The sequence below is a fragment of the Phyllostomus discolor genome, chromosome 13 (genome assembly GCF_004126475.2).
Source record: "Phyllostomus discolor isolate MPI-MPIP mPhyDis1 chromosome 13, mPhyDis1.pri.v3, whole genome shotgun sequence".
Classification (NCBI taxonomy): domain Eukaryota; kingdom Metazoa; phylum Chordata; class Mammalia; order Chiroptera; family Phyllostomidae; genus Phyllostomus; species Phyllostomus discolor.
In genome coordinates, this window is record NC_040915.2 from 40829069 (window position 1) to 40842113 (window position 13045).

The window sequence follows — 13045 nt, forward strand, 5'->3', positions numbered from 1 at the left end:
TCAGCTGGTCTGCGACGCCGGCCGCCTCCCAGACAGTCCGGGCCCGCGGCACTCCTTGCTGGGCCGGGAACCCCGGGGTGGGAAGGAAGCTGAGACCGGGAGCCCCCCCGACCCACGGGCGCTGGTCTCAGTGTGGGGAGCCCCGAGTGACATCTGCTGGTCCCGAGTCGCAGAGCAGCCTCTGGGGGACCTCGAGAAGGAGAGGAGGCCCCCCCATTCTCCCTGGACAAACTTGTCAGAACCAAAGTGAGACGGGGGCCTTGCCCTGTGCCGGTTGCTGTGGGAACCCCAGTCCCCAGGGCCCCCCACACCCCAGTCAGCTTCGGCTCAACCTCCTCTCCCCCCCAAACACATCTTCAGCCCACACAGGTCCGGCCGTGCCCACGCAGACCGCCCGGTGGATTCTGGTGGCCGAGACGGAGCGGACACCCTGCCGTGAGCCCGCCGTGGCCCCTGCCCACGTGCGTCTGGGCGCGGCCCCCCAGCAGCGGGCCTCGGCCGAGGGGGCCGTGCCGTGTGACGCCGCGCCCTGTGCCGCGGGGCCGTCAAGTGTGTGGCGAGCTCCCCCCCCACCTCACACCAACCCGGGCGTGTCCTCTCTCCCCCCGGGGAGCAGGCTTTCCCCTCTGTGTTTGTATCGGTGAACACCCTTAGCAGGAAGGTCCCCGCCTCGGCCGAGTCTAAGTGTCCAGCCGTGGGCAGGCCACGTGAGGACCCCGCTGTGGGGCCGTCACCACCGCCCGCGTCCGGAGCTCACCGTCCCCCTAGACGAGCCTCCGTCCCCACGAAGCCCGGCCCCTGGCGCCCCCGCCCCTGCCCGTCTCTGTGCGGAACCCAGTTTGATGTGTTCACTTCACCCAGCCTGTCCAAACTGTGCGCTTCCCCGCCCCCCAGCATAAACGTCGCTCACGATTCCGTGCGTGTCTCGGTGCGCAGAGTGGAAGTCGTGTGCGGTTCACACGTCGCGCGTGCTCGGTCGCGGGGGCCCTGCGTGGTGGAGGCCCTTCGTGGCTCACATGCCGCCGCTGCCGGCTCTGGTCTGCGCGGAAGCCAGGGCGCACCCCCTCCCCCCCCAGGCCTGGAACAGGGAGTTCTGTGTGAGCTCGTGTTTTCCTGAGGGGCGTGCGCCTGCGAGGCTCACCGGCACCCCCAACTCTGTCTCCCCGAGGCGCGGTCCAGGCCCCGCGCTGACGGGCGGTGTGGGAGGTGTGGGCACTGGGGTGGGGGCGGGCGGCTCCCACATGTGCTTCCGGGGCCGGAGCTGGGCCTGGCACCTGGGGCCCCGAGTCCCCGGCCGCCCCACACTGGCTCAGAGCGGCCACACTGGCCGTCTCCCCGTTCTGGGCGTCGGGAGCGCGGGAACAGGCCACCGGGGGCCCCGGGCTCGGGTCCCTCCGGAGGCCGGCCGGGGGGTGGAGGCCCCGCTGCCCTGAGGCCCTCCTGGCTGTTGGTGGGAGGTTGCAGTCCCTCACCACGCGGCCTCTCCGGGGACTTCCCCACAACGTGGCGTCTGGCTTCCCCCAGAGGGCGGGTGGGGGCGGCTGCCGGGCCCTTGGGACCCAGCCCCAGGATGAACCTGCCGCCACACCCTGCTCGTCAGAACCGAGCGCCAAGGGTGGCCCACGTGGGGGAGGGCGGGACGACCGTGTGCCCCTCGAGGGAGGGTGCTGGGGACAGCCCTTGAGGCCGGTGCCCTTGACCTTGAATCTCTTGCCCCCACCCAGTGACTCGGGCTGTGAGGCAGAGCCTGGCCACACCCCGGGGCCACGACGTGGGGGACACCCCACCGTCCCGGGTGAGACCCGGTCCCACGTCACAGAGGAGAAACTGCAGGTGGGGTGCCGCCCGCCACCCAGCGCATGCCTCCCCCCGTGTGGCAGCCTGGACCCGGCTGGGGTCAGTGGCCAGTCCCTGTGTGGACTCAGGAAGGAACGGGGCGGCTGGAGACACACAGCCCTGTGGACGCGTTCAGGCCCCGCCCTCCCCGCTGCGCTGCTTTGAGCCCCTGGGGCTGTGGCGGTGGGTCACAGCAGCCATGGGAAGCCCTCCCGAAGCCGGCAGGGGCGCCCCTGGGCTGCTGCTGCTGCTGCGCCTCTCTCGGGCACCGGCCCACCCGGGGTGCCCCCGCCCGGCTGGCGGCTGCAGGGAGCCTCTGCCCTTGGGAGGGGCGCGGGCCACAGCAGCGCCCTCCCCGGCTGGGCGCTGGGCCTGGCCCCTGTGGCGCCAGGCGGGCACAGACCCATCTTGTGGGCCCGTGAAAGCCGGCTGTGTGCGCCCGGGCAAAGCCCACAATCCCGGCGATTGTTCCGGCCCCATCTCCGGCCCCAGGGCCGTGCCCGGGGCCCAGGAGGAGCGGATGCCGAGCCCTGCCCGCCCTTGGTGTCCTGGGGGCTGTGGACGGGCCACACGGAGCCCACGTCCCGCCCCAGCCCTTGGGCGTCCCTGTGCCTCTCCGCTGCTCTGGGGGGCTTGGCATGGACACCCCGTCCCGAGGCTGCCCCTGGGGAGGGTTGGGGGTGGCCGGGGACCGCCTCACGAGCATGTGCCCCGAGCTTCCCACTGGGGGTCTGGTGGCCCGGCGTCCCACCAGGCAGGTGTCTGGGCCTGCAGGGTCGGCCCCTCGGCGGACGGTCCCCGGCTCACTGCACCCTGCACCCGCCCGTGGTGGCGGACCCCAGGGTGGGCATTTCCCTCTGGCACCGGGGCATCTGGGGAGGGCTGCTCCTGGCCCAGGAGACCCGCTCCGACTCGGGGTCCCAGGTCCTGCCTCTCAAAGCCTCTTGCTGCCGCCCACCCTGGGGCTCCGGCCTCCGGAACTCGGTTGGGTGCCCGGGCCCCAGCAGCGGCCGGGGCTCCTCAGAAGCAGCTCGTCCCCAGCCGCTTCCAGGAAGCCTCGGTGCCTGGCAACGCCGACCTCTGCCCTCTCCTGGACCTCTTGGGACGTGAGCAGAGAGGAAGCTGGTGACTCAGTTCTCTGTCCCCGCCGCACGTCCGGTGGGCAGGCCCCTCTCCAGGGGCCGCCTGGCCTGGTTCCTGCTCGGAGCTCCCTGGGCAGGGGGACGTTTGCTAGGTCTCTCACCCTGGGCCCGGCACGCCCGGGGGCCGTGGCCCCTCAGAACCTCTGCCCGGGGACTGGCTGACTGGGGCCCGTCTTGCACCTGCCTGCGGGCTCCCACGCCCACACCTGCCTGCAGGCCGCCGGCCGGCCGTGCGGCTCCCACCTCCCCGGCCACGCTCTCCCTCCCTGCCCAGGCTGCGGCGTTTCGCCCTGGCCCCACCCCCACCCTGGCCCCCCGCATGGGGACCGTGCCTGCCCCGCAGGACACGGAGCCACAGGCCTCAGCACGTCACGCGCCTCACCGCCTGGTCCTGTTTCCCCACGGGCTCCGTGGCATCAAGCTCCCCGTCTTCTCTGGGCCGGCCTGGCCCGGCCTGTCTGCGAGGTGGGGACACCGCCCTCACCTGCTGAGGCCAGCTGCAAGGGGGACTTGGGGGGGTGGCCTGGGGCGGGTGTGCGGCTGCCGTGCGGATGGCATGGACCGAGTCGTCTCTGGGAACACGGAGCCCAGGTGCCCCGTCCTCTCGGCTGCCGGGCGGCCCTGCAGGCCCCTCCCCGCCCCACCCCGGCGGCTGCAGTGCCCCCCGGAAGGACAGCTGGTGACACATCCCCTCGCCCGCCTTTCGCTGGGGCGGGGGGTGGGGGGCAACCCCTCGCCGGGCCGGCCTCTGAGGGTGTCAGGCGAGGGCGCCCCGGTGCTGCCCAGGGGCCCGAGTGTGGAGGTGACAGGTGTGTCCTGACACCCACGAGCTCGCCCGTGGTGCTCATGCCGTCGCCGCGGAGGGCGAGGCGGGAGTGGCCGCTGCGGATCCTGCCGGCCAGGGCCTGGCTCTGCCCAGCGGTGTTGGGGCTCTGCCGGGGCTCAGACAGCGGGGCTCACAGAGCTGTGGCCCTCGGGCCCCAGCCGCTCCGGCAGGGACGCAGGCCCCTGTCGGCCTGGGCGCAGCTGTGCCCCGGCCCCATGCACACAGAGAGCACCCAGACCCTTGCTGAGGGATGGCCCCCAAACCCACACAAAACCTCGCGGGCATTCAGCCGGGCAGAACCTGAGGGCAGGGACCGCGGTGCCTTGCCAGGCCACAGCGGGGCCGCCCGCGCAGAGGCTGGAGTGCCTGCCGGGGCCCCCCGGCCGCGCCCCCACCCCGCCCCCCGTCACTCCTCCACACCTCGGAGTCGGAGGAAAGCTCTGTTTCCCTTCTGCCGAGACCACCCAGGCCTCCCTCAGAACAAGCCCCAGCCGTTCCACGAGCTCCCGAGGAGGGCGCCCGGGCCACACACCCGAACTCCTGGGAACACCTGCGTTTCCCTTTTCGTCAAAACAGACCCCGATGGGAAGTTCACGGATTTAGATGTGCAGTGTGAGTTCTGCACGTCAGCCTGTCCCCGGTGTCCCCGCACGGCTGTCCTTGGGCAGGTGGCCGCCAGGAGGGGTGAGGATGGCTGAGACCACATCGGTGGTCACAGACCACGGGGCGTGGGGGAGGCAGTGGCCACACCCTGGACACTGGGGCTTGGACACTCTGGTCTGTGGAGAGGGGCCTGAGGGTGGGTCAGGAAGCGGGGCCATGGGGCGTCAGCCAGAGCCAGCCTGGCCCAAGCTGGACAGGGGCTTTGTCCAAGGTCCCTCCCCGTCCCAGCTGCGGGCACCTCAGCCAGGGCAGCTGTCTCGGCTCGCTCTGCCTGCCGCCTCCGCGTGTCCCGGTCCCGCCCCGGCTTCCTTGTGGTCTCCTGCACGGCCGCCCCCCAAGCGTACCCCGACCCCATGTGCCGAGGGTGAGTGTGCTCCAGACCCCCCACAGTCCCAGGGACCGCTCTCTAGGTCGGGCACAAGCAGTTCAGAGAAGGGGAGTCGGGCCCAGGCCGGGGTACGGGGCCTGAAGGACCCCACAACCCCCAAGAGCTGGCGCACCCCGTTTCTGCCCAGGCGTGGCCTCCTCTGCCAGGAGCTGGCTGGACCCGCGCTGACCCTGCCCCCTGGCCTGTCCCTGGCCATCAAACCCAGGAGGGCTGGCCGGGCTCCTGCACAGAGGGCACAGCTGTGCAGAGCAGGCACCCAGAGGCCCGGGGAGGAAGCCCAGCGGTGGGCGTGGGGAGGCAGCCCAGTGCGCTGGGCCGAGGTGCCCTGTGGGGGCTTCATCCACCCGGACGGTGGCTCAGCCTGTTGGGCCCCACGCTGTCTACCTGCCGGCCCGGTGCTGGGACCTGTCCCCGAGGCCACTCTCCCAGCCACGGCCACTTCCCGGTTGGGACCTGGGGAGGGCACAGGGGGCCGGGCGCACGGTGGCCCTGGGTCCCCCGGAAAGAACTCACGACGGCTCATGCCGTTTCACCGGTGGTCACCGTGGGGTCGGGGGGCTCAGGGCAAACCAGACTGATCAGCCCCGAGCCGCCCGGTGGGGCAGGGGCACAGCACTCAGGCGGTGAGGTCAAGGCCCCTGCTTCCGTGCTTCGGCAGGGGTGTGGGCGGGGGTCCTGGCCAGGGCGGTGGGGACACGTGGGGGGGCCCAGGCCTCTTCCCAGGGCGGGCAAACCCCTGGGGATGCTCCCCCGCACCCCCCCAAGCCTCTCCCCAAGTTCAGCCCTTCGCCCGAGTTGTGGACAGAGATGCAGGCCCATGGGTGCCCTTTGCCCGGCCACCGAGTCTGCAGCTGGGCAGGGAAGGTGCGGGGCTGGCCTTGCGCTGTTGGGGGTCACAGGCAGCTCTCTGGGGTCTCAACCCCTCCAGGGCGGCTCTGGGCCCTAGAGCGACCTTGGGAGCAGCAGGGGGTGGGGCAGGGCTGCCCCAGGGGACGGAGCTGGCCTCGTCTGGACTCTGTCCTGCTCCCAACACCTGCGGGCCCCACCCAGTCCAGCCTCTCGCCAGGGCCACAGCCCGGCCAAGTGCGGTCGTGGGAGCTGGGACCCGCTGGAGGCGCGCAGGGGCGCAAGGCGGGCAGGTGGAAGGACTCCGGAAACCGCGGAATGCTCCCCAGACAGGAGTGGGCGGTGCTGGGAGGGGCCTGCCCCCTCCCCCGGGGAGGCTGCGGGGACAGCACCTGGCCTGGCCCAGTCACTTCCTGAAGCTGGAAAAACAGGCCCCGAGGTGCGGTGGAGCGGGTGGGACTCAGGCTGCTCTGGGCCGGCGGCCAGGAGGTGGTGCTGGGGTTGGCCTTCCCCTGCCGGCTGGGGGGTGGGGGTTGGGGGAGGTTCTGGAGGAAACCCCACCCCGGGCGGAGGGCACCTCCTCCTCCTGCCCCACCCTCGGGGTTCAGGGAGCCCTGGAAATCCCCGGGACTGCAGGTCGGAGTGAGGGGTTGGCACTGGTGGGGGGGTGGGGGGGACAAGGATGAACACAGAGGGAAAGAAAAGGGGAAGGAAGAGGGAAGAGAGGAGGGGGGGAGGGCGGAGGGGGAGGGGAGGCGGAGGAATTGAAAGTGCATTCCAGACGGGTGACATAGCTCCGCAGCGGTGGGTGGGGAGGGCGGGCCAGGCTGAGCTGCCCTTCTCGGGAAGGCCCCTGGGACCGCTGCCCTCTGGGGCCGATAAGGCGGGCGGGGCCGCTAGAAGGAAAATTCCTGGCCCGGGGAGCCCCACGCTGGCTGCCACCCTCAAGGCTGTGCCCAGATGCCACCTCTTCCTTGAAGCCTTCCCGGATTCCTCCTGGGCCCCTGGACCCAGAGGTGCCCTTGGGGGACCTGGCTCCCTTCCCATCAGACATGGGCAGGGTCGGAGCTCAGACGCTGAGGCAGGCAGGAGCTCAGGAACTCTCGGGTGGTCCGCACAGGCTGGCCTCCGGGGGCCTCACGGGCCCCAAGGGACTCCCTCTGGTCGGTCGGGGGCGGGGGTTCCCAGCACCCACCCTGGGCGTCTTGGCCCCCCCCCACCCCCCACCGCGTGGGGCCGGCCGGGCTTTGCCGGGTGGAACTGACAGCCCGGGTCCCCGGGTCCCCTGCGTGCTGGGTGCTGTCCCGGGAGCTGCTGAGACTCGCTGCCTCCTCCCGAGGCGGCAGCACCCGCTTCCGCGCTGGTGCAGCGGGGGCTCCGGGGCGCGGGACGTGGTGAGGCCTGGGCCCCGCAGGCTGCTGTCTGCAGGTGGGTCCTCACTCTGCCTCTGCTGGGAGGGGCCAGGCCAGGTGTGCAGGGGATCCCCTTCTCGAACCCAGAGCCGGGGGTGGATGCGCCGGGGGTCCTGGGAGCTGGGCGGGTGGGGGTTCAGGGGGAAGCCTTCAGGAAATGCTAAGCCAGGCCCCCGCCAGCGCCCACTCTGGGAAGGGGCAAGTGCCCTTCACTGGACAAGGCCCCCCTGGCCCAGGCCTCGGGGGCCACATCCTGGGGGCCGGGGGGTTTTCGGGCCCTGGCACCTTCCCTGGGAGGCGGAGGCAACGGTGGTGCCGGGCTGCCTGCCGCGCCCTGACAGGGTGCCCTGCTCCTCCGTGTGTGGGCTGAACCCTGGCAAACCCCCGAGTCAAGGGGGCACCGGCCTCCAGGAGCCCCAGCGTCCCCTGCCCGCCCCCCGGGCAGCAGGGCTGGTCTGGATGAGCAGGAGGGTGCTGTGGAGGTGACGGAGGGACTTCTGAGCACAGGCCCTCGGCTGAGCTGGTGGCCACCTGGGCAGCAGGGCCCGCTGCCACCAGGACACTAGTGGGGCGGCCTCGAGGGTGGAACCGCCCAGCTGGGCCGCCCGCCACACGCCGGCCCCGGATGCCGGGCCGCCCGTCTTCCCTTCGGTTTCCCTCCTTCGGTCCCCGGGTAGCCCGCGCTCACTGCTGACACGGAGGTCCCCGGTCCTTCCTGGCTCCTCCGTGGAACGTGCTGGAAAAAGAGCCTGGAGTCCCCCAGTGCTGAGCAGCCCTCGTGCAGGGCCCTGCTGTCGTGCTGGGGCTCGAGGTCTCAGCCCCCTGGGCTCCCGTGGCCCCGAGACCGTGGGGGAGCGGCAGTGCTTCCGAGGCCGGAGTGGGGGGCAGTGAGAGCAGGCGGCCCTCCGTAACAGAAGTGTCGTCCCCGGGCTGGTGGCCGCGTCTGCTGTCTGCCCCCTGGGCCCTGCCCGAGGAGCCTGGTGGGAGTCCACGGTCGTCGACAGCCCGTCCTCCACCAGGAAAATGCTTCCTCGTGGGGGGAGCCCACGGAGAGGGGGGTGCTGGCGGGGCCTGTCCCTGCCTGAGCTCTGGCTCCCCCCCACCTCGGGGGTGCTGGTGGAGCATCTTCTGGTGCAGGGGACCCGCCGGGGCGGGACCAGGGTGGGGTTCGGGGGGGGCGGGGGTTGGGAGAGTCAGCCAGGGCTCCTGGCTGCAGGGTGTGGGGGGCGGGGGACGGGCTCAGGGTCCGAGCGGCCAGAGGACGGGCCCGGGGCCAGAGTGCGGTGGGTCCAGGTCGGGGCCGCCGTGGCCGTGTTAAGGCTGACGAGTCAGATGCTGCAGGTGACAGACACGCAGACTTTCGGTCAGCAGGCCTGGAAATAACTGCGGTGTGACCACCGCTGGGTGCTCCGGTGCCCCATGGCTTTCTCGGGTTTCTCTGGGTGCAGGGCACGCGCTCACCTGGGCTGCCCTCAGGGGCTGCAAGGGCCGAGCTCACGCTGCAAAGGTGCACGGTGGCCGGAGGCACCTGCCAGGGCGACCCCGCAGGGCTGTCCCCAACCCCAGGGGCGTGTCGGGACTGTGGGGTCGGGGAGGGCGCTCCGTGGTACGGGTGGAGCCCTCGGTGTCGCCAGAGCACCGCAGGGGCCGGGCTCAGGCACACACGCACACCTGGGCCCACCACCCCGTCCCATGTCCTGAGGGGACAGGGTCGCTGGGACCCACGCCCCTGTGTCCCCGTGGGGGCGGCTCTGTGGCCGCCCCACCCTCTTGGAGGCTCACGAGAGGCGGGGCACTTGCCAAAGTCTGCACCAGAGCAGGGGGTGGGGCCGCCCGCAGGCCTGGACCTCCGCTGGGCCTTGGGCCTGGGCTCCTCGCCCCCCTGCCTCGGGGCAGGCACTCAGGACGACGCTCAGGACCCGCGTGCGGCTGTCCTGCTGCCCCCACAGAGGGGCTGCCCGGCTGCGGGGAGGCTGCAGGCCGTCCACACCCCGCAGAGGTCCCGAGGGAGGGTCACGGCAGGACGAGGATAAGATTATCTGAGTACTTTGCTCCCTGCTGTCGGGAAAAACAGCCCCAGGTGGAAGTGCTGCTCCAGCAGTCACGGACGGGACGGACGAGGGTTTGCAAGTTCACGCGTGGCCGGCCGAGAGCGCAGGCGGCCGACCCCGAGAAGGCGGGAGCCTGCCAGGGCTCCTCAGGGCCGAGTGAGCCCTGAGACCCGGCACCTGCCCTGTGCTGGCCGGGGCGCACGATGGGCTTCCCTGCCCAGCCGGGCCTGTGACGTGCAGCTTCAATGCTCTAAACGGCATGAGGCCAGGGGGGTGTGGGGGGTGGTGCGGGGGCTGCTGCCCTCCCTGGGAGAACCAGGGAGAGGAAGGCTGAGGGCTGGTCCTGGAGATGCGGTCTGGGCCTTTTTTTAAAACTGACTTTCACAGAAAGACATCAATTTGTTCCACTGACTGATGCATCATTGGTTGAGTTTTGCATGTGCCTTGATTGGGGCTCAAACCTGCAACCTTGGCGCGTCAGGTAAGTTCTGATCAACTGAGCCACCAGGCTGGGCCCGGGCTGCGTCCGGATCCAGCTGCACCTGAAGCCGATCACTCCAGAGGAGCCCGGTGGTGATGGAACCGCTGCCTTCTGTTTCCTGGGGCCACTTTGCGTGGGGCCCTGGTCACAGCAAGCAGGAGCCCTCGTGTCTGTGGGCTGGGAGGGCGAAGTGAGCTGTGGCGTCTCTTCTTGTCAGGGAGGGGCTGCTGCAGGGCTCCTGCCCCGAGGCCCCCAACAAGGACTCGGGGGACGCCCGCCTCCCTCCCAGCTCCCCGGCCAGGGCAGCACCAGGAACTCAGGGGCCAGCCGTGGCCCCTGCTGCTGGCACGTCCCTGTCACAGGAGCAGGGGCTGGGTTTCACCGATGAGCCGCACCGACACAGCGCCAGCCCTGGGCCGGCGAAGAGAAGCAGCCTGCAGCCCTGTGCCCAGGCCCAGGCCCAGGCCCAGGCCCGCCGAGCTCACGCCTGGAAGGTGCTGGGCCCAGATGGGGCAGGTGCGGCAGCCACGGCGTCCTTGCCCGGAAAACTGCCCTCTGCACCAGCTGGTAGCCCAGGGGACACCAAGGCTCCAAGCTGCCACATGGCTCAGGTCGCCCAGCCCTGAGGCTGGGGGCCGGTGGGCCTGACCCCTGGTCCTGCTGGTCTGCAGGACTCCGATGCCTCTCAGGGGGCAGTTCTGCCCTCTCCCACCCCCCACTCGCTCACAGGGGCTCCACCAGGCAGCCCTGAACTCGGGGTGTCTGCACTGGAGCCCCAGGGCAGGTTACATTTTATAGTAGCCACATTAAACGAAGGAAAAACAAACAAGCTAAACTAATTGTAATCACACTGTTTATTTAAGTCAATATTTAAAGAATGTTATCATTGCAGCCCTGGCTGGTGCGCCTCGCAGCGCCAGCCTGCGAACCAAAGGGTCACAGGTTCAATTCCCACTCGGGGCACACGCCTGGACTGTGGGCCAGGTCCCCAGTAGGGGGCGCACAAGAGGCAGCCACATATTGATGCTTCCTTTTCTCTCTCTCTCCCCCTCTCTTGAAAAATAAATAAAGTTTAAAAAATTACCATTTCAACACGTGATTGATATAGAAATTACTGGTGAGAATGTCATGCTCTTTGCGTGCATGCTAAGGCCCAGTCCGCCGCAGCCCCACCTCCGGTGCCGCCACTGGAGGCCCCGCTCGGGACTGTCCCGTCTCACCTGTGTTCCCTGAGGCCGCCAAGCACCCCGGGTCGTAGGTCACCATTCAGAAGATGTCTAGGCTGATCGTGGGCTATGTTAAATGCCGCTTCTGTGTGGGTCTTAGAAAATGAGCGAGAACCGCTCACTGAGGTGCTGCAGGCTCCGAGAAGGCCTCCCTGCCTGCTGGCGGGCTTCTCCTCTCTGGGCGGCCGGACCCCTCACGGTGGGGGCTCAGGGCGCCCGGAGACGATGACTTAATTAACACCCACCCCGCGCGTTTGATCTCCGGGAGCGGAGCCCACGCGGAGGCTGCTCCTGGGCTGACTGCCCTGAGCCCAGAAAGCCTCGCCCGGAGGCAGAGGGGGCCGGGTCGGCTCACGGGCACAAACTGTCCTGAAGCTGCCGGGCACCGGTGTGGGCGTGGGCCTGGGCTTGGGCGCCCTGCTGGCCTCCACCTGCACGACCCAGGTGCCGGCAGCGGGGCAGCTGTGCCCTGCCTTGGGTCACAAAGGCGCCACCCCTGTGCACGTGCGTACGAGCGTGTGCACACGAGCGTGTGCACTGCTGGGGGGCAGCCTTGCGTGCAGGGTTATTGGTCCCCCATTTTCCAGATGAGAGAACTGAGACTCGGGCAGCCCGTGGACAAACACGCCAACAAGGTCCAGGGGCAGAGGGCAGCCAGGCCTGGGTGTGGCCCTCCCCGTGCCCTGGCCCCCTGGGACTGGGGACCAAGTGGGCGTGGGCTCCGGGGCTCCTGGCAGGACTGCCTGTGGCCACGCCGCCCCCTGCACTCCTGTCTGGGCTGCAGGGCAGATGCCCCCCGAGGGGCCCTCAGAGCCTCCCCAGAGCCTGCCGGGGGCATGGGAGCCGCTGCCCGCCTGGGGTGGCGTCTCATCAGCTCTGGGCCCCTCTCTGAAGTGGGCGTCAGGGCGAACGCTGGCAGCACGCCCCAGGAAGTGCCGGGCCGAGACAGCCCTCCACAGAGGCTCACTGCCTCCCTCCAGCCCCGCGGGGCTCCGAGCAGGGGACCGGGCCCTTCCTGCCCCTCCTTGGGCACCAGGAGCCGATGCCCAGCCAGTCACCTCCGTGGCGTGGTGGCCCGTCTCCACTTATTCGGAGCCCCTGACTCACCTTAACTGTGGGCCCGTGGGCACCTAGGGCAAGGCGGGGACACCCAGAAGCAGCAGCTCCCGCGGGCGCCTGGACCTCCCCGGAGGCCTGGCACACCTCCACCTCCCACCAGCATCTCCCCATCCTGGAGATGCCCCCCGAGGCCCCCTCTGCCGCCAGGGGCCCTCCATCTGGCCTCCCCTGACGCCTGCCTGCGGCCAGGGGTTTCCTGCTGGCGGAGACCCAGGAGCCCTGGGCCCTGCCCGGTCCCCGCCCACAGGGCCTGCAACAGTGCCAGAGCCTCCTGGGCCTGCAGTATATTTAGCCTCATTATCAAATGTTTGCAGCGATCCGTGTGAACCTAACAGCGCTGGAAGGGAAGCTGGATTCCGGGCAGAAGGCAGCACGTGACCACGCCTGAGCAGCCGGGAACGCCCGGCGGGCTGGGCAGGTGCGGTGCCCCCGAGGGCCAGGCCCCAGGCGGCGGGGAAGGGCCCCTCTGGGCCGAGTGCCCCGCCGCTGCCGACTCCCGCAGCCCCGCCTCCAGGGGCCGAAGTGAGGGCGCAGGAGCCCGAGTGGGCGGGGCGTTGAGGAGGCTCGGGGTCCGGAGAGCGGCCCCGCGGGAGTGGTTGGTTCCCACCCAAGTAGGTGACCTCTTGGTCCAGTTAGCCCAACGGTCTCTATTTCCCATTCTTGTGAACACAGCCTCTGCCTGTTTCCTCCGAGGACGGGGCGGGGTGGGCTGCGTCGGGGGTCCCCGTCCCACCGCAGGGCGGCCTCGGGGCTACAACCCGCCCCGGTGCCCCGAGTCCCCCCAGGGCGGCTGTCGCGCGGCTGCAGAAGTTTTTGCCACCCTCGCGCAGTCGCTGTTGTCGTGGTCGCTATGACGACGCGGCGTGGTTTTATTTTTAATAGCGGCCCGCGATTACAGGGAGGGAGGGAGGGAGGTCGGCGTGCGCCCCGCAGCTCTCCAGTGCGGGGCGGGGGGGGGGGTGCACCAGTCTTGCCCCCGCTTCAGGCACCCCTCCTGTGTCCCCAGACCTCCCCGCCAGCCCCACACTCCACCTGGGCGCCCCTGGAGTGCCAGA